At 42.0% G+C, this 20,634-nt stretch overlaps 1 pseudogene; it reads right to left on the bottom strand.

Annotated features, from left to right (window-relative positions):
- Nucleotides 1-386: 386 nt before the first annotated feature.
- LOC126585906 (zinc finger BED domain-containing protein RICESLEEPER 2-like) lies at nt 387-11,937 on the bottom strand (annotated as a pseudogene).
- Nucleotides 11,938-20,634: the final 8,697 nt, after the last annotated feature.

Raw genomic sequence — 20,634 nt, 5'->3', positions numbered from 1 at the left:
TAACCATAACCGTTTATAAACGGTTATCCATACCCATAACCGTGTACCCATTTAACCATAATCATGTACCCATTTAACCATAATCATTTACCCATTTAACCATAACCATAACCATTTACCCGTTTACCTGTTTTTTCGCCCGTTTATCCTTTTTTACCCATTTACCCTTTTTCGCCCGTCTACATTATTTTTTTTAACAATTTGAAAATTACAAAAGAAAAATTTGTCATAATTTTCATTTTCTGATAATTAAACACCGTTATAAGTACATTTTAGCATACATTTCCCTATTTTAATCATTTAAGTCCTCATATAATTCTAATAATTGAAATAATAGTTTGCGAAATATATTTTTCTGCTACACCAAAGCAAGTCTTTAATTATAATCCATATGATTAAAAAGCGAAGCTTCTAAAAACAAAAAGTAGTCATTATCTTGAATACCAGATTTCAAAGCTCCAAAATATTCCGAAACTAAACACTTTCGAACACGTTCAATCACAAAGTATCATCGACTCGTTGTCACCAAAAGAGGCCTACAAAAGAAATGTATAATTGAATTAGTATGCATAAATTGAATGAGTATCACCAATAACTTCAAAGTAAAAAACAAAAATAAAGATTAGTTTTTACCACATTCACATCAGTATCATCACCGAATGAAGAATCTTCAACACAAGTAGAGTTTGAATCTGATTCAATAGTAAAAATTAAAATTAGGCTAAAATAGTAAATTTTTGAACATATACATAATTTATATGAAATTTTACAGTAAGTACCTCGCATCTGACCCCACAACCAGTCTCGAGAACACATGAATGCTTCCATTGTGCTTGAATGAAGTCGGCTACGGTGTGGACTAATAATCCTACCACCAGTACTAAATGAAGACTCTGAAGCTACTGTAGATATAGGAATAGCCAAAATATCTTGAGCTATCTGATGCAAAATAGGATATTTAATCACATTTGTCTTCCACCATGACAATATATCAAAATCTTGAGTCCTAGGCAAGACTTTCTCCCCCAAATATAGGTCTAAGTCAGGTTGTTCATTACCGATGGTAGAATCCATAACAAACTGGTCATAAGATGTTAAAGGATCACCAACTCTGAAATCACATGACTGTGATGGAAAATCAGTCGAAGAAGAAGATTCAGAAGACCGAAGCCCAGGTCTATGCTTCAATTCATACTCTTTGACCAACTTAACAACCAAGTCAAAGACTTTCTCAATTTCTGATGGAGCATTCTCTTTATAAATAAGAGAAAAATAATACTCGATCAATTTCATCTTGAACCTTGGATCCAGAATAGCTGCAATTGCCATAGCACCATGAATTTTATGCCAATACTTTTCAAACTTGATTGACATCTTTGTTGCCATTAACTTAACTTCAACATTGTCAGACTCAAGCCACTTACAGATTGCAATCCTAATCTAACACACATTTGGAAAATAAAGATTTGATGTGGGATACTTGATCCTAGAAAATAACTCAATCACTTGGTGAAAGTGTAGACATCGAAATTTCGGTAAATAAATGTTGACCGATAAATCAAAGTTTCAACGCTCATGTATTACATAAATTTTATACGTAGCGTGTGACTCAACGAAAATTGAAATGAGTTGGAAAAGTCATCAAATAGGACACGTGTCAACACCTGGCAGAAACGACTTATTTCATCTGGGATATTATATTCAAAATTAGGCATTGGAAAATTCTATAAATACAAGCCCATTTCATTCATTTAAGGGACCAATTCATATTACACCTTGAAGCTTTGAAGCTCTGAAACTCCGAAGCTCTCAAGCATCCAGGTTCCCGAAGAATCAAGAAAGCCTTCTTCGTTCTTCGTTCATCGTTCTTCCAAGATCAAGCCCCAACGGCCCTTTGGATCAACAATCATCCACCAATTCAAGATCAAGCCCCGACGGCCCTTGAAGAAAGTGTTCTTCGTTCTTCGTTCTTCGTTTATCTTTCTTCAAAGATCAAGCCCCAAAGGTCCCTTGAAGAACTTCCACCAATTCAAGATCAAAGCCCCGACGGCCCTTGAAGAAAGCACCATCGTTCATCGTCCGTTCATCCAAGATCAAGCCCCAATGGCCCTTTGGATCAACAACGTCGACAAATCCACACATCCAACCGTTCTTCAAGATCAAGCCCAAAAGCCCTTGAAGATCCGTTCATCACTGTTCTTCAAGATCAAGCCCAAAAGCCCTTGGAGATCCGTTCGTCACTGTTCTTCAAAGATCAAGCCCAAAAGCCCCTTTGAAGATCCGCTCAAATCCACCTTCAAGATCAAGTCCACGGCCCTTGAAGAACGTTCATCCTTAGATCAAGCCCAACGGCCCTTTGGATCAATCACACATCCACAAATACACACCTTACGGAGATCGAATCAGAGGATCAAAATAGAGAGAGATTGTAACCCAAAATCATCAAATACAAAATATTTGTTTGTGCACGTTGTTCTTGTCTCTTTCATTTCAGGAATTTTCCGTGTTCACAAATTGGCACGCCCAGTGGGACAATCTCTGCCTCTCATCTCTTTCTCCGTTCAAGAAATTCAAGCGCACTTCCAAAATTAATGGCATCAAGGAAGGCTCAAACTGTTCCCGCAACCGGCGCAAAGAACAAAAGCGTCCTCGTCGCAACTGGTGTCACTTTGGGCATCACGACTCGAAGCATGGCAAGAGCTACTTCTGTCGCCTCTTTCACCTCTGCATCAACTCTGCCAAGGGAACAAAAACACCCAAGGCACGAGCCTTTGATCACCTTAGCCTCACTAAGGGCACCAAGGGGGGAAAGCCCAAGGAAATACTCCGAATCCATGCTCTCCGATGCTGATTCAAGCGACAGTTCAGCCATGCAAGTCATGACCATTGGAGCAACCTCAATCGATGAGCAGCTGGCTCAAATGAATGAAGCAATCGCAAGGCTAACCCGAACTGTGGAAGAAAAAGACTTGCAAATTGCAGCACTAGTCAACCGACTGGAGGCGCAAGACGGCGATATACTCGACCCAGAGGATGATCCACTAAAGGGAGGAGCTGGCGGAGACGAAGAACCCCCGGTGAAGAAAATCGATGGGAAGCTGGAGCCGGACCAAGAAGCGGCACTCATGGGATCTCTTTCTATCCAGCAGCTGCAGGAGATGATCACCAACACCATCAAGGCACAGTACGAAGGGAGCTCACATACCTCCTTGTTCTACTCGAAGCCCTATTCCAAGAAGATTGATGCCCTAAAGATGCAGAGGGGATATCAACCACCAAAGTTCATGCAGTTTGATGGAAAAGGAAACCCAAAGCAGCACGTTGCACATTTCGTCGAAACTTGCAACAACGCGGGGACGGAGGGAGACTACCTCGCCAAGCAGTTTATGCGCTCGCTGAAAGGAAACGCCTTTGAGTGGTACACGGACCTAGAGCCTGAGTCCATCAACAACTGGGAACAGTTGGAAAGGGAATTCCTCAATCGCTTCTACAGCACCCGCTGCACTGTGAGCATGCTAAAGCTAACGAGCACAAAGCAGTGGAAGGACGAGCCAGTCATTGACTACATCAACAGGTGGCGCACTCTAAGCCTCGACTGTAAAGACAGGCTCTCGGAAACCTCTTCAATCGAGATGTGCATCCAAGGCATGCAATGGGGTTTGCAATACATCCTTCAAGGCATCAAACCACGGACCTTCGAAGAGCTAGCCACCCGCGCCCATGACATGGAGTTGAGTATCGCCCATCATGGGAAGAAAGAACCGATCGCCGACTACAAGAACGACAAAGTTCTTGGGCCAAAGTTGGAGAAGACTGCGTGGAAATCCACCAAAGAAGCAATGACAGTCAACACATCTCCCGTCAAAATATCCACACGAGGCAAGGCGATTCAAACCGAAGCTTTTCGTGATCAAGAGATGCGTAGACGCACTTTGAAAGAGCTTGAGGAGAAGACTTATCCATTCCCCGACTCTGATGTGGTTGCCATGCTAGATGACCTGTTGGACAAGAAGGTGATCAGTTTGCCTGAGTGCAGACGGCCAGAAGAGATGAATCACACTAACAGTCCAAGGTACAGTAAATTCCACCGCTTCATCAGTCATCCGACAGAAAAATGTTTCGTGCTAAAAGATCTCATCATGAAGCTGGCTCAGAAAGGAATCATCGAGCTAGATCTTGACGATGTGGCGAAGTCAAACTATACCACCTTCACTTCTGGCTCTTTCGACTCAAAGTTTTCACCTCAACCGCTGGGGGCATCCTCCAAGACAAGCAAAGTTGAAGGATGGACTCAAGTCACTCCTAAGAAATTGCACAAGAAGCATACGTCTCCTCCACAAGTCCGCCAATCGGAAAGGGGGCAAGGCAGCTCTTGTCAACCTTCAAAGCAACATGAACGTGTTGAAGATGATGAAACTTTGACACGAAGATCGTCCGTCCCCATCACGATGCGCGACTTCTTGCCCGAAGACTTCTTCAATCACGCGGTCAAAGCTCCTTGCTATGAAAATTGTGAGGAACGCCTCTCCCGGATTGCTTGACAAAATTCACAAATTCTCCTCGCCCGCATGAGCCTAAACTGCATGGCACAATGCTCCTTGTTCGCACGAGCCTAAACTGCACGAACCAACGCTCCTGGTCTGCACGAGCATAAAAGGCAACACCAACGCTCCTTGCCTGCATGAGCTGAAACTGCAAATGGCACCAAAAAAAAAAAATACCAAGAAAAAAATGTATTTGAACTACGTTTTGACTTGATCTCTTTCTTTGGAAGGGTACGTAGGCAGCTTGAATATTCAATTTCAAGTTCAGTCACATCAAAATAAAAAATAAATGTTTTATTAAAGAGAATCAATTTTATTAAAAAAAATAATATATATATATATATATATATATATATATATATATATTCTTGGTATTAAAATTAAAAAAAAAATTGTATACATATTAATGTGGGTCTTCCTACACTTAAGACCCGTGCCAAATCAAATAAACACAAGTTGAAGTCCACAGAAAGGAGCAGCCCAAATGCCAGGCCCATCCTCACTTGTGTCTCGGCCCAGCAGCAGAAAGCTCAATTCATAGGCCCAGTCCCACCACCTGCAGAAGACAGATCGGGTTGAGTCCAGAGACACAGAGACAGCGCAGAGCAACAGCAGCTGCGGATAAACCAATCAGAAAACCCGAGTCAGAGTTCCAGAGCCGACTCAGTTGAGTGAGAGAATGAGAGATGCTTCTAGATCTAGTGCAGAAGCAGCATCAGCAGCAAGATAACGATGCAAGGACTCCATCACCAACAGCAGCAACTCGCGGCGTTTCTTTCCGTCGCCATCCCCAAGGACGATTCCGCCCTCGCCTGGGTCGACTCCGCCCATAAGATCCGCTCCCGGGTCGACAAGATCGGCGGCGAGAACCCCACGTGGAACGATCGGTTCCTCTTCAAGGTCCCGTCCGTATTTCTCTCAAGAGAGACCTCCCATGTCTCCATCCAGATCTACGCCGTCGGCTGCTTCAGCGATCACCTCGTCGGCACCGTCCGACTTCTGATCAACAACTTTCTCGACGTCGCGTCCAAGGTTCCGTCGGCTGCTTCAGCGAGACCTTCTGGAAGATTCCAAGGCGTGTTGAATGTGGTCGCGATGGTGATCGACGGCTCGTACCTGGCTCCGGCGGTAAGCGAGTTGTCTGCGGTCGGGTACCGCGACCTGATAGGAAAGGGAGAAAGCTTCCGGTGCCGGCGACGCGACAGCATGAAGAGCAAATCGAGTGATTACCCCGGCAATTCGAAGGAAAACTCTTTCACTGAGTCGGCAAAGAACTCAGACGTCTGCGAGTCGGCGGCATCATCTCCGGCGACGCCATTACCGCCTCTGAAGGAAGTGAACACGATCACCGAATTGGCGGGAACAACAAGGCAGGTGTTGAAGGCTCGTCCAATGGACGGCTCGCGTTTCCTGTGTTGCTTGCTGACGCAGAGGAAGATGCAATACTGTCCGTCGGATGAGAACGCGGATGGAGCCCACAGCAGAGAAATGAGGTGTCAGAGATCTGGCTGCCACAAGGGTGCTGAAGAACTTGACGGTGTTTGACGTCAGCTTCAACCAGTTTCTAGGGTCGCTACCGGAGACGATTGGAGGGATGGTGAGCTTTGAGTAGCTCAATGTGGCCCACAACTTGCTGTCGGGGAAGATTCCGGCGAGTATTTGTTCGCTGCCGAGTCTGCAGAACTTCACTTACTCGTATAACTTCTTCGCGGGTGAGCCGCTGGCGTGTCTGGGACTGGCGGGCTTTGACAACAAGAGGAATTGCTTGCCTGTGGATTGTAGTTCTTTTAGATGTAAGCCTTTTGTTCCATCTTTGCCTACTCCTCACTCCACTCAAACCCGACCTGCTGCACATAGTGCGCACACCCGGAGCAAGTTGGGCTGCGCTTTCGGCATCGACTCTTTCCACCGCAGCGCCTGGCCTCCCTCGAGCTCGTCGCTATGACCACCATGATAGCAAAGAACTTCAAACGACCGCCGTCAAACGACTAGCCGGTCGTGAAGCTCGAAGCACCATCTTCTCCGTCCGCCTTCGTCCTTCCCTGCAAATTCCCCATCCCGTCATCAGAATTTATACAAAAAAAATATAATAAAAAAAAAGGTGGTGGAGCAAAACAAAGTGGTGCTGTCACCACATGAAAAAAAAAGGAGTGCATCAGGCACCATGTGCAAAGAAAAAACAATAATAATAATAAATAAATAAATAATAAAAGAATAAAAAATTTACATATAATAATTATAAAGTGTTTTGGGTGCTGGATCAACACCATTCTGAAAAAAGAAATACGTATATAAAAATGTTTAAACTTTGGTGCGGCTGGCACCATAATTAAAGGCAAAAAATATATATATATAATAATAATAATAATAATAATAAAAATATATATATATATAATAAATTTAAAAAAAAAATTTGATCTTTGGTGCGTCTGGCACCATGTGACAAAAGAAAAAAGAGAAAAAAAAAGGGATGGTTGTACAGCGCCAAAAGAAAAAGAAATAATATATATATATATATATGTGTACATAATATATATATAAAAAAAATAATTGCATTGAGAGAAATAAAGTCCATTTTATTTATTTTTCTGGAAATTTTGCATAAATTTGCATTATACATACCTTAAAAAAAAAAAAAAAAACAAAACAAACCAAATCAAATCAAATTTACAAGAGGGGATCTTCAAGGACGATCAGGTGCCGCCTCACCACTCGGCAGAGCTCTAGAAATGAGAGGCGCCGGAGGTTGACTGTTTGAAGCCTCACCACTCGGCGGAACTCAAGGAAGAAGATGAGCCAAAGGTTGATCATTCAGAGCTTCACTACGCAGTACAGCCCCAGAAGACGAAGGCAAATGTTGTTGGAACAAGCCCACAAACCTCCGATGATCAAGTAAAATCTGACCATCAGATTCCTGCATCTGGTTAATTTTCCTCTTCATGTTTGTGGCATAGTTGTGTGCGAGCTTGTGCAACTGTTTATTCTCATGCTTAAGCCCTCTAATCTCCTGTTTGAGACTCATCACTTCAGCCGCCAACGATTCAACTTGACGGGTTCGGGCAAATAGGCGTTGGGCCATGTTGGACACAGAACCCGCACACTGCACACTAAGAGCCAGAGACTCCTTAACAGCCAACTCATCAGACCGCCTGGAAAGTAGTCTGTTATCTTTGGGAGTGACAAGGTTCCGGGCCACCACCGCAGCGGTCATATCATTCTTCATCACCGAATCCCCAACGGTAAGAGGACCTGTAGGGGATATGAAGGATGGGCGCCATATGTTGTCTGGAGAAGGCGGGACTACCTCTTCACCAAGATTCAAGTCAAAACGACGATCGGAGGGTCCTGACATTTTCAAAGTGTTGAAGAAAGAAGAGGTCGGACGAATCAAGATCTTAGAAGTGCAAGAAGGGAGTTTTCACAAGTAAAATTCAAGTGTGCTTTGAAACGAACAGCGTGCCTCTATAAAAATCAGCACTCGACGGGATTTCAGAGATCAAAGAGGCGAGCTCAGAATTCGAAGAGGCCATTCAAAAATCGAAGAGGCAAGCTCAGAAATCGGAGAAGCATCTTGCTTTTCCAGACGGGTCGGCACCCGTCACACGCAAACTCAGCTTTGCGAAAATCACGGGCAATTTGTCGAAGCGCCGATCCCAGATATCGAAGAGGCGCCAGTCTTTTTCAGCCGCGTCAACACCTGTCACATGCACACTCAGCTTGGCGGAAATTACGGACAATTTGTCGAAGATTTCTGATAAAGAAGAAAGCATGTGAAGCCATATAGATCAATCACGCATTGGTTGCCGACACGAGTGAAAGAATAGTACCTCTACAGGTATCAAAGAACTTCCTATAATTGTCTACCTTCGCCTTCCATAGCAAGGCAGACATACAGAGCCTTTCTTCATCTCCAAAAAAATGATTTCCCAACGAAGCCTCTCGAGTCATTCAATGTTCCTTATTCCTTGGGGTACCTCTGCAAGCCAATGACTTCAAAGCAAAAGTATCTCATATCACCAGGGTAGAAAACAAGAGTATCTCATATCATGCGTTCTCCCTGTCCTTTCCTTTGTCCTTGTTCTTACCTACAAAGACAAGGATAAAGAAAACAATATGCCGGAACTTCCACTCAAACTCGGGTAAGGAACCGACTGCTTGGAACCCTTCCCTGATTGCCTACCTAGCACTGCTCTCGAGTACTCGTTTCCCACTACTGCTGTACTTCCAAAGAAGCTGCCACATCTGCCTGGATAACAGATAAGGCAAGTGAAAATGATACCTTGCAGCATGTGGAGAAAAGGTGCAGAAGGAACGAGCAGAGAAGAATGCGGTATGCACGGTCAACTCAGCAGAAGGAGTCCGAACTGAGGAACTCGAGAAGCTGCCACATCTGCCTAAAGAAACAAGCAGAGAAGAAAGCAGCATGCACAGTCAACTCAGCAGAAAGAGTCTGAGATGAAGAACTCGAGAAGATGCCGCATCTGCCTGAGGACGGTGAACTCGTTTTGACCCTCAAATTCTTGGGTCGACTTACTAGGCGTTGTGGGCTGCACGTGCCGATTCACCACCCTTGAATCAAATCCTTAAAGACCAAGTCACCAACTGGAAGAAGAGCCCCATCAATCTTGAAGATCATACCGTTGACCAAACTGCTCAGGTGTGAATTAGAAAGATTGAACAAAGCAACAAGTCATCACCTTCACCTCGTGCCTGCTTGCCATGTGTTCGAGTCAGCCTTCAAGAATCAAGCCTCAACGGCCCTTGAAGAAGCTTCCAGCCAAATTCAAAATCAAGCCTCAACGGCCCTAGAAGAAATCACAAGTCCGATTCAAGATTTAAGTGTCTACCACCCTTGAATCAAAACCTAGTTCAAGAATAAGCTGTGGAAAATCAACAATTGGAGGAATCCAGAAAATCCTTCAACCCAGTTCAAGATCAAAGCTGTGGAAAGTCAACAAGCGCAACAAAATACGTGCCGATTCACCCACTACCAAAGCCAAAGATCATCTACCACATGAAGCTCCTTGTGGTCCAATTTCAACCTTCAAGATCAAGCCTCGACGGCCCTTGAAGAAATTTCAAATGAAAGTTCAAGAACAAGCCTCAACGGCCCTTGAAGAAATCTCAAGCCCAATTCAAGATCAAGCTTCAACGGCCCTTGAAGAAATCTCTAGCCCAATTCAAGATCAAGCCTCGACGGCCCTTGGATCGACATCTACAGTAAGGGACTTCAAAACGCATCTCATACACGCGACAAGCACATGTACACGACGCGACTTGAAGTGGGGGCATTTGTAGACATCGAAATTTCGGTAAATAAATGTTGACCGATAAATCAAAGTTTCAACGCTCATGTATTACATAAATTTTACACGTAGCGTGTGACTCAACGAAAATTGAAATGAGTTGGAAAAGTCATCAAATAGGACACGTGTCAACACCTGGCAGAAACGACTTATTTCATCTGGGATATTATATTCAAAATTAGGCATTGGAAAATTCTATAAATACAAGCCCATTTCATTCATTTAAGGGACCAATTCATATTACACCTTGAAGCTTTGAAGCTCTGAAACTCCGAAGCTCTCAAGCATCCAGGTTCCCGAAGAATCAAGAAAGCCTTCTTCGTTCTTCGTTCATCGTTCTTCCAAGATCAAGCCCCAACGGCCCTTTGGATCAACAATCATCCACCAATTCAAGATCAAGCCCCGACGGCCCTTGAAGAAAGTGTTCTTCGTTCTTCGTTCTTCGTTTATCTTTCTTCAAAGATCAAGCCCCAAAGGTCCCTTGAAGAACTTCCACCAATTCAAGATCAAAGCCCCGACGGCCCTTGAAGAAAGCACCATCGTTCATCGTCCGTTCATCCAAGATCAAGCCCCAACGACCCTTTGGATCAACAACGTCGACAAATCCACACATCCAACCGTTCTTCAAGATCAAGCCCAAAAGCCCTTGAAGATCCGTTCATCACTGTTCTTCAAGATCAAGCCCAAAAGCCCTTGGAGATCCGTTCGTCACTGTTCTTCAAAGATCAAGCCCAAAAGCCCCTTTGAAGATCCGCTCAAATCCACCTTCAAGATCAAGTCCACGGCCCTTGAAGAACGTTCATCCTTAGATCAAGCCCAACGACCCTTTGGATCAATCACACATCCACAAATACACACCTTACGGAGATCGAATAAGAGGATCAAAATAGAGAGAGATTGTAACCCAAAATCATCAAATACAAAATATTTGTTTGTGCACGTTGTTCTTGTCTCTTTCATTTCAGGAATTTTCCGTGTTCACAGAAAGATCTCCAACTTTTCAGCAATCATGTTAGTCTTCGCCCAATCTTCTTCACTTGGAACATTTTTATATGAAGGCTCACGCGGCTTTAAATGAGGAAATACATCTTTATATACCAATGCAGTGGTAAGCATCACATACGTCGAGTTCCACCTAGTTTTACAATCAAGGACTAACTTCCTAGAGAACTTAATTTTCATTTGTTGAGCTATCTCAACAAATTTTTCCACTCTTTTTGCTGTCCTAGACCAATATGCAACACTATTCCGAATAGTCTCAATACTATCCCTAATCACATCCAATCCATCCTTAACTATCAAATTAAGTATGTGAGCACAACAACACATATGAAATAATTCTCCGTTTAACACAAGTGAAAGCTTGCAATATGTCACTATATCCTCAATCATGGCATCATTTGTAAAGCAATTATCTACTGTGAGAGCAGACAACTTACCATCAATATTCCACTCTGATAAGCAATCTATCATTATAGCAGAAAGTGTCTCGGCATTATATGGGCATGGAACATATGCAAACCTGATATAAAACACCACTTAATTATCAATAAAAAAACAACCAATCCGAACACTTCTTTAAATTACAAAACATATTCCAGATTATGTAAAAAGGAAACAAAAAGTTTCCAAACTTAGTCAAAAGCATGAAAGCTAACGCAAGAAAGTGAAGAACTCCACAGCCAATATAACAAAACAACCAATCCAAACACTTCTTTAAATTACAAAAATGTACACAGCTAAGAGAAGAACAAAAGCCCCCCACCCCATCAGGAGAGAAAGATATGGTATTAGTTCGATAAATTACCTTAGAATTCGACTTTGAAGCGTCCACGAAGCATCGATAAAATGAGAAGTGATAGCCATAAACCCTCTCTTCTGATTACTTGAAGTCCATATGTCAGTCGTGATTGCAATTTTACTCTTGTTCATTTGCAACAACTTCATGGTCTCTCCCTTTTCACATTCCAATACTTTCATAATATCCCTCTTGATAGTACTTCTAGAAATAACCTTAAATAAGGGTTGCAATGAATTGCAAAACCTCTTAAAACCCAAGTGATCCACCATAGATAAAGGATACTCATGTAAGATAATCATATAAGCTAGCTCTTTCCTAGCATTACCTTCATCAAAACTATATGCACCATGTTTAACAAACCCATCACCGGTTATAACTGGACTCTTTTCTTTGTCATCAATACAGGACATGTTTTAACATGTGAAAGTAAAGATGAAGTACCAACAGTGGAGCCCGATGCTAGCCTAGCTTTACAATGGTTACAGATAGCTTTCACCTCCCCACAAAAACTTTTTTCCTCAAAATGCTGCCAGACAACTGAGGTTCTTTTTCTCTTCCTATCAGTGTCATCAAAGCTTGATTCACTTAGGTCCAATTCTTGATCAAGATTAATTGGTTCAATATCTTGGTTCTCGCTTTGAGCCTCCATCGCGAATGACATAGCCAACTAACAGCACTCCGGAAACACACTATTGCTATGCCAACAACTATAATTGCAATCTTCACTTTTCTGCTGTTTTCTCCTTCATTGTTAACTGATTAAGTAAAGCAGACAAATTTAAAATGAAGCAAGCAGAAAAAAAAAATAGCAGGGTCAGTTTAACTTTGCGAGAAACAAAACTACTTCTTATTGAAACATGTTGAAAAACAATAGTTGAACTACAGGTGACATAAAGTATAAAGACATATCACAGGGAATACATATCAAAACTAGAAACGAAAAAGGTTACCAAATGGTCTTCCTATATTAACTTGAGGGTACACGAAATTGAATTAAGTCGAATCAACCATTAGGTGATTTTAAGAAACATGTTAAGCGGTACATGAAATTTTAAGAAGAAAATCACATGACTAACGGTCACATAGCAACCATCAGGTGAATCAAGTCGAATCAACAAGGTTTGGAACAAGATGAGAGTACAACTAAATTAAAAATCTCTCCAGAAATTGAAGTACTTCAGACATCTAAACTAAAAATCAACCAACATTTTTAATAAAATCAAGAACAATGCAAATTTTTAGTAAAATAAAAAACAATGCAAATTTTTAATAAAATCAAGAACAATGCCTTATCAAGACTAGATTTCACAAACCCTAATTTAAATTTCACAAACCCTAAATCTCAAACCCTAAATTAATTCCAAAATTTACCTGATGTGGGTATGGCCAAATTCTGAGGTGAGGAGGTTGTCTGAGGTTGTCTGAGCGAGGTTGCCGAGGTGTGGTCGAGTTGAAGTCGAGAGGCAGAGAGAGAGACGAAGAAAAAGAGCGACAGAGAGAGAGCGACAGAGAAAGAGAGTGAGAGAAAGAGTGATGATGGAGAGAGAGAGCCACGGAGAGAGACGGGGAGAAAGAGCGACACAGAGAGAGAGTGACGAAGTCAAGAGGCGGAGAGAGAGAGTGACGGAGTTGTAACTTATTCTCTGAGGCTTTTTAATTTTTTTTATTTATTTTACATATATTAAATTAAATGAGTAAATGGATACCCGTTATAACTGTGAATATTACCCATAACCAATGGATACCCGTTATAACTGCGGATAATACCCATAACCGTTTATTTGTCTAAACGGTTACCCATAACCATAACCGTCAACTTTAAATGGGCGGGTAACCGCGGTTACCCATACCCATGGGTATTTTGCCCATCCCTGATTCGTGAACCACATTACCTTTACCAGAGATGTAATCCGTGCTATGGTCACATTAAGTATAGTGTTATATAAATGAAAGAGCCCCCTCAATCTGAAGGGTGTGGAACCGAATAGAACTTCAGATCTACAATGCATGGACACAGGGAAAACTCAACGTATCCCCGTATTTGACACGTAGGGATATGGATACGAATACGGACAGAATACGCGTGGATATGCACCCGATACGTATCGGAATGAAGGGATACATTCTTTATTGATGAGATACGCGTATCATACTATTGAGATACGCGTATCATACTTTTCGGATACGTTTCAAACAAAATCAGAGGATAATCAGGAAAAAAAAATCCAATAGATCCGCACAAAATCGTGATTGATTCGAATTAGATAACTAAAACGATTGTTTAACTAAAAACCTGGGATGCATGGACACGGACACAGATAAGGGGATACGTCAAATTTCTAAAAACAAAGACACGATACGTCAGGGATACGGCAATTAAAAAAAAAAAATATATATATATATATATATATATCTTAAATATATATATTATTACTCAAATTTAAATTTATTTCAATGAACTCCAAACAGTTAGAAAGATAGTTCATCCAACAAGTAATTAGTCTTCAAACTTGAAAAATTAAAATGAACATCCAAACTAAAATTTAAAAAAAAAAAAAAAGTCTCATTCAACTTCCACATTCATGATGTCTCCTCCAGTAACTAAAGTAGCCACCAATGACGGTTCATCAAGTGAAAGGTTAGCTATTTCAAGCATCCCAACACTTTCTTCACCCAAGTTTTCAAAGCCATCTCCTCCAACATCCCACAGTTGAGTAATACCTTCTTTGTAGGTTGAGCTATTCCTTGATAAAAGACGAAGATTATTATGCACAAATACCAAATCCTCAGCTCTTTGTAATGTAATCTTGTTCCTTCTTAAAGAGTGTGTTTAGACCTCGTATAAATACTCGAGGGACTTAAATGTAATTATGTAATAAAGGGGGGGGCAAATATGTAATAAGTGAGGAGTCCTTATTCTATAAAAGGACCCATCACCCTCACAATTAGGGGAGCCCAATTCCTAGGCCTGAGATCCCCTCTCTTACCCTCAGAAGGCTCTCTTATCTAGAGCAAGCCTCTCACCCCATCTCAAAGCTCTCACATTACAGAGCTCTTCCCCTTTCTCTCTTCCTCAGATAAATACATATTCAGTGTGGACGTAGCCCAAACATTGGGGTGAACCACGATACATCTTGTGTTATTTACATTTCTGCAGATTCACGATCGGATTTACGTTGTACCAAGACCTCCAGTTTTATGCATCAACATTTGGCGCCGTCTGTGGAAATCGACACGAAAAGTTATGTCGGTTCTCTTTTAATTTTTCACCTCGACCGTGAATTTGCAAAATCACAAAAACCCAGGAACAGAAAAGATCCAAATCTCAAACACTCCTCACAAGCCCATAGGAAAGGTAAAGGTCGTTACTTTTTGGGTTTTGGGTTCTGATTCAGGAAACCAGGGAATCAAATCTCTCTCTCCTCAGCTCTCAGTCCTTCTACTGCACCACTGGCTTATCATGTTTCACGGTGTGGCGTCGTCTCATGGCAAAGAAGAGCGTAAAGGCTCGACCTCTCACCCCCGTTGACTTCGGAGCCTGAGTTCCTCATCTACAGCCTCGATCTCGACATCAACTACGTCGCCGCCGCTCCCACATCCGAGGGCGTCGAGCGAGTTTTTCCCGAGCTGTACTGTCGTCGCAGGCACAACATCGCCACCACCGACAGAAGCTGGAGTCTACGACGAGGTGCTTCGACATGCAAGCCACATCTGGTACTAAAGGTGGCTCCAGTGCATCTGGTACTAAAGGTGGTTCCAGTGGATCTCCAATTTATGTCACGGGTCAGGTTTGAAGATCCAAAAGGAGTGGGTGAGTCGGATCCGAGAGCTGCAGAAACTTGCAGGACCTAGAGGACAAAATCGATGGGTACCCATAGCAGGACCTGGACCTGGATGACGTTTCAACTTTTTTCGTCTGATGCATCATTTCTGGCGTCAACGGTGGCGGCGTGTTGGACAATTTCGTATCGACTCGGATTTCCCAGGATGGCTCTTAGACCAAAAGCTATAGGACTTCCATAGGTGCACAAAACCTCAGCCACGTCAGCAAGTCCATGTCCAAATCCTAAAAACCAACCTTCACCAGGGCATCCACGCGACTCCCAAGCTCGTCGCCGCCTTCTCTCTCTCATCAGAGCTCACATTCAGAGCTTGTAGACTTCGCAGGCCTTCGCGGCTTTCTTCGATATACAGATTAATGGGGTTTATCCTGATAATTTTACGTACCCATTTCTTCTGAAAGCTTGTTTTGGCCTGCCATGGCTGCCAGTGGTTCAAATGATTCATGCCCACATTGAGAAATTTGGATTTTGGTTGGATATCTTCCTGCCCAATTCGCTCATTGATACTTATTCCAAGAGTGGATTGATTGGCGTTAGTGAGGCGAAGAATATGTTTGTGGTGATGGAAGTGAGAGACACTGTGTCTTGGAAATTCAATGATTGATGGGTTGGCAAAAGTTGGGGAATACCTAGAGGCATGGCTGCGCTGCAGTATCTGGAGTCACATCGTAAACTCTCATGCTAATACTGGTCCGACTCCGACGTCGAAACCTTCATTGCTCTCGACCCTGTTTATGGCCCCGCTCTGAAGATTGCTAGGGAAGCAGTGAAATTTGGTCTTGCAGGAAGGGTTATGGGAGCAGTATCAACTGCCGGCTTTGCGTAGAGATATTCAAGGAGCTTACATGAGACCCTGGACAGCTCCATGCTTTTTCTCCCGTCGCACCAAGCATTTTCCGGGTCGGGTTTCTTCAGCAAGAGAACCCGCCCATCCACAGGCAGTGGGAAACCCGACGGCATGGCATGGCAGAAAAGAACTGGGTATCTTTGGTTGATGTTCATTGTGATGCCTAGCAGTTGTCACTTTAGAGAAAAGCAAAAGAAAGCAAGTGGGTGGTGTCAAGGCTGTCCAGGCAACTATTACATTTTACAAAAGAACATGCAGAAAGCTGAGAAAAAACTAAAGCAAAAGCAAAAGCAAAAAGAAAAGGGAAATGACATTATTTCCTTGCCTGTCATTTGCCAAAAGAACGAAAAATAAAGGGAAAGCAAGAGAGAGGCACATGGGGACACTGCAAAAGCAAGGAATAAACACCCCACATGAATGATGTAATTTATTTTTATTATCTTTCGGAGATATCTGTATAAACCCCATCAGAAGGTAATATGTATAAACCCCATAAGAGGGTAATATGTACAAACCCCATGAGAGGGTTAAAAAAAATTAAAAAAATGCCCAAAATAATGGGCTGACATGTTGTGGAGAGCAAAGGCCCATAAGCCCAAAATAGCACCAACCAGGTCATCAAAAGTACGCCCAGTACTCTCCAATTATTTGGCAACCCGTCGCTATTACCACCAACCAGGTGACCAAAAGTACGCCTAGTACTCCACAATTATTCGGCAACTCGCCACTATTACCACCAACCAGGTGACCAAAAGTACGCCCAGTACTCCAAAATTATTCGGCAACCCGCCGCTATTGCCACCGACCAGGTGATGAGATGTACAACCCGTACTCTAATTTGGCAAATAGCCATTCATGAGACCAACCAGGTGATCAAAAGTACGCCCAGTACTCCAAATTATACATGAGCATTACTCATGTCATTCATACATAAACATTCATAAGCATCACTCATGACAATCATACATAAACATTCATGACCATCATTCATGTCAACATTCATGAGCATCACTCATGACAACATTCATAAGCATCACTCATGACAACATCCATGAGCATCACTCATGTCAATCAACATAAACATTCATGAGCATCACTCATGTCAATCAGCTTCAAAAGCTTCATTTATAGAACTCTAGCTTCAAAGCTTCACTTGCAAAGCTTCACCTACAAAACTTCAGTGCAGGGTATACAAATACCATCTCCGAACAACCGCCACTTCGGCCCATACATGGATTCAATTTGAAGTCTCCAGCCAACAGACTCTATTGACCGAAGACTTGAGGGACTACATTATATACCATATATTGGGCCTCAACTAGGCCTCATGAAAAATACTTGGGAGACTTAGCCCATTACTTATGTATTGAGGAACGAGCCCTTATTCTATAAAAGGGATTCCCTCACTTTCATTAGAGAGCACCCATTACTTATGTATTGAAGAGCGAGCCCTTATTCAATAAAAGAGATTCCCTCACTTTCATTAGAGAGCATCCATCACTTATGTATTGAGGAGCGAACCCTTATTCTATAAAAGGGACTCCCTCACCACCATTAGAGAGTATCGCCGCCTACTGAACAACCGCCTCGCTGTGAGCACCAACTCTAGCCCATCATTTATGTATTGAGGAACGAGCCCTTATTCTATAAAAGCGACTCCCTCACCATCATTAGAGAGCATCAACTCTAGCCCATCATTCATGTATTGAGGAGCGAGCCCTTATTCTATAAAAGGGACTCCCTCACCTTCAAACACCGTAAGCCGATCCAACCAAGACAAACATAAGCCACGAGCCGAGCAGCCGAGCAACGTGTGCTACTTCTAGTTTAGCATCATTTCAGATTGAGCACCGCCTCATATCGAGCATCAGTTCAAGATAACATCTAGTTACTTCGGCCCACACATAGACTGAATTTCAAGTCTCCAGCCAAAAGACTCTCTTGACTGAAGACTTGGGGGACTACTGTTTATACCATATTTAGGGCCTCGTATTTAGACCTCGTATAAATACTCGAGGGACTTAAATGTAATTATGTAATAAATGAGAGGGAAAATATGCAATAAGTGAGGAGCCCTTATTCTATAAAATGACTCATCACCCTCACAAGTAGGGGAGGCCAATTCCTAGGCCTGAGATCCCCTCTCTCACCCTAAGAAGGCTCTCCTATCTAGAGCAAGTCTTTCACCCCCTCTCAAAGCTCTCACATTACAGAGCTCCTCCTCTCTCTCTCTTTCTCAGATAAATACATATTCAGTGTGGACGTAGCCCAAACCTTGGGGTGAACCACGATACATCTTGTGTTATTTACATTTCTGCAGATTCACGGTCGGATTTACGTTGTACCAAGACCTCCGGTTTTGTGCATCAACAGAGTGAATAAAACTATAAGTGCTACAATTTCTTTCACAAGAAGAAGAGGAACAAGGTTGTCCAAGTAGCTTCAACGTTATAGATTGGAGACTAGGTGTAGAAGCTTTATGGACAATCCACCACATCACTGGTTCCAAATGAAACCTATCATTCATAGAATCAATAGCTCCAAAGTCATTCAAGCACATAGAGAAAGAGGCATACTCCACATTGATATTTCTTCTAATTTCCTCATTGGAAAAGTATCTCTCAAAGCACTTTTCCTTTCAATTGTAAGTTCAACATCTCGGTGTGGAGCAAGACGACTAGGGTCTTCTTGGAGCCATTCTGAACTATAACATGAGAAATTTCTAGTCTCTATACAGTGGATTGACTCTTATTGTTTATATATTTGTTAATTTAGGAAAATGAATCACCCTAATAATCACACGAATGATAATGCTAATATGGATGAGATTGTTGAAAATTATAATGCTCCGATGTGGAAATATGTTAAAAAGCTCGAAAAAGTGGGAAATAGAGGAGGAGGAAATACTGAATTTCAATGCAATTATTGTCAAAAAAAACTTATAAAGGATCCTACTCTAAGGTCAAGTTTCATTTGTTAAAAATGTCTGGAAACGGGATCGCGCCTTGCAACAAGGTTACTGATGAAACTCTTGCATAAATGAATAAGTTAGTTTGAGAGTGTGAATACAAGTTGAAGAGTTCTGCTCCTAAGCATGTTTCGTTGCCCAATACTGGTTCTTTCTGTTATGATCTACCTGAAGTGAATCTTGATCCAAAGAAGAGAAAGGGAACAAGTAGGCCTCTCAGCAAAGCATTTAATAAAGAGGCTCGAGATCAATGTGATGCCGAAGTTGCAAGGATGTTTTATATAAGTGGCTTATCATTTGACCTTGCAAGAAACCCACACTATTGGAACTCATATGTTTGTGCTTCTACACTTCCAGGGTATGTTCCACCAGGTTACAACGCATTGAGAACTACTCTTCAACAACAAGAGAAGAGTCACATTGAGCGGTGCCTTCAACCAATCAAGCGCACATGGAGCACTAAGGGTGTAAGTGTTTGCAGTGATGGGTGGATAGATGCTCAAAGGAGACCACTTATTAATATTATGGAAACTTGTGAAAGCGGGTCTATGTTCTTGAAGGCAATTAATTGCGAAGGTGAATACAAAGATAAGCATTGTATTGCCAACTTCCTTATAGAAGCTATTAAAGAAATTGGTCATAAAATGTTGTTCAAGTGATCACTGATAATGCCCCTGTTTGTAAAGTTGTTGGGTTACTTGTTGAGGCCCACTATCCCCATATCTTTTGGACACCTTGTGTTGTTCACACTCTTAATCTTGCTTTGAAGAGTATGTTCTCCGAAACAAATAGATGTTTCATATGATGACTGCAGTTGGATTTCAACTATTGCTAGTGATGCTTAGTCCATAAAACATTTTATTATGAACCATAGCATGAGATTGTCCATGTTTAATGAACATTGCAAACTAAAGCTATTTCCATTGCCGAAACAAGGTTTGTTTTCTCCATTTTTTTTTTATTATTTTTTTTCTTATTCAATTATGAAGTGTCCTAATTTTTAAATTTTTCAGATTTGCTTCCACACTTGTGATGCTTAGAGGATTTAAGGAAGTAAAGGAAGGTTTACAACAAATGGTGATTAGCCCGAATTGGGCTTTGTACAAAGAAGATGATTTGGTTAAAGCAATGATGGTGAAGCAAAAGATATTGGATGAGGATTTTTGGGAGAAGATTGATTATATTCTTTTCTTTATAGCTCCAATATATGAGGTTATTAGAATGGCTGACACAGATAAACCTTGTTTTCACTTAGTGTATGAGTGGTGGGATGCTATGATTGAAAAGGTGAAAGCTGCTATATACAGGAATGAGCACAAGGGCATG

This window comes from Malus sylvestris, chromosome 2, assembly GCF_916048215.2.
Source record: "Malus sylvestris chromosome 2, drMalSylv7.2, whole genome shotgun sequence".
NCBI classification, from domain to species: Eukaryota; Viridiplantae; Streptophyta; class Magnoliopsida; order Rosales; family Rosaceae; genus Malus; species Malus sylvestris.
The sequence above is the reverse complement of the archived record's forward strand: the minus strand, read 5'-3'. Positions and strand labels throughout refer to the sequence as shown.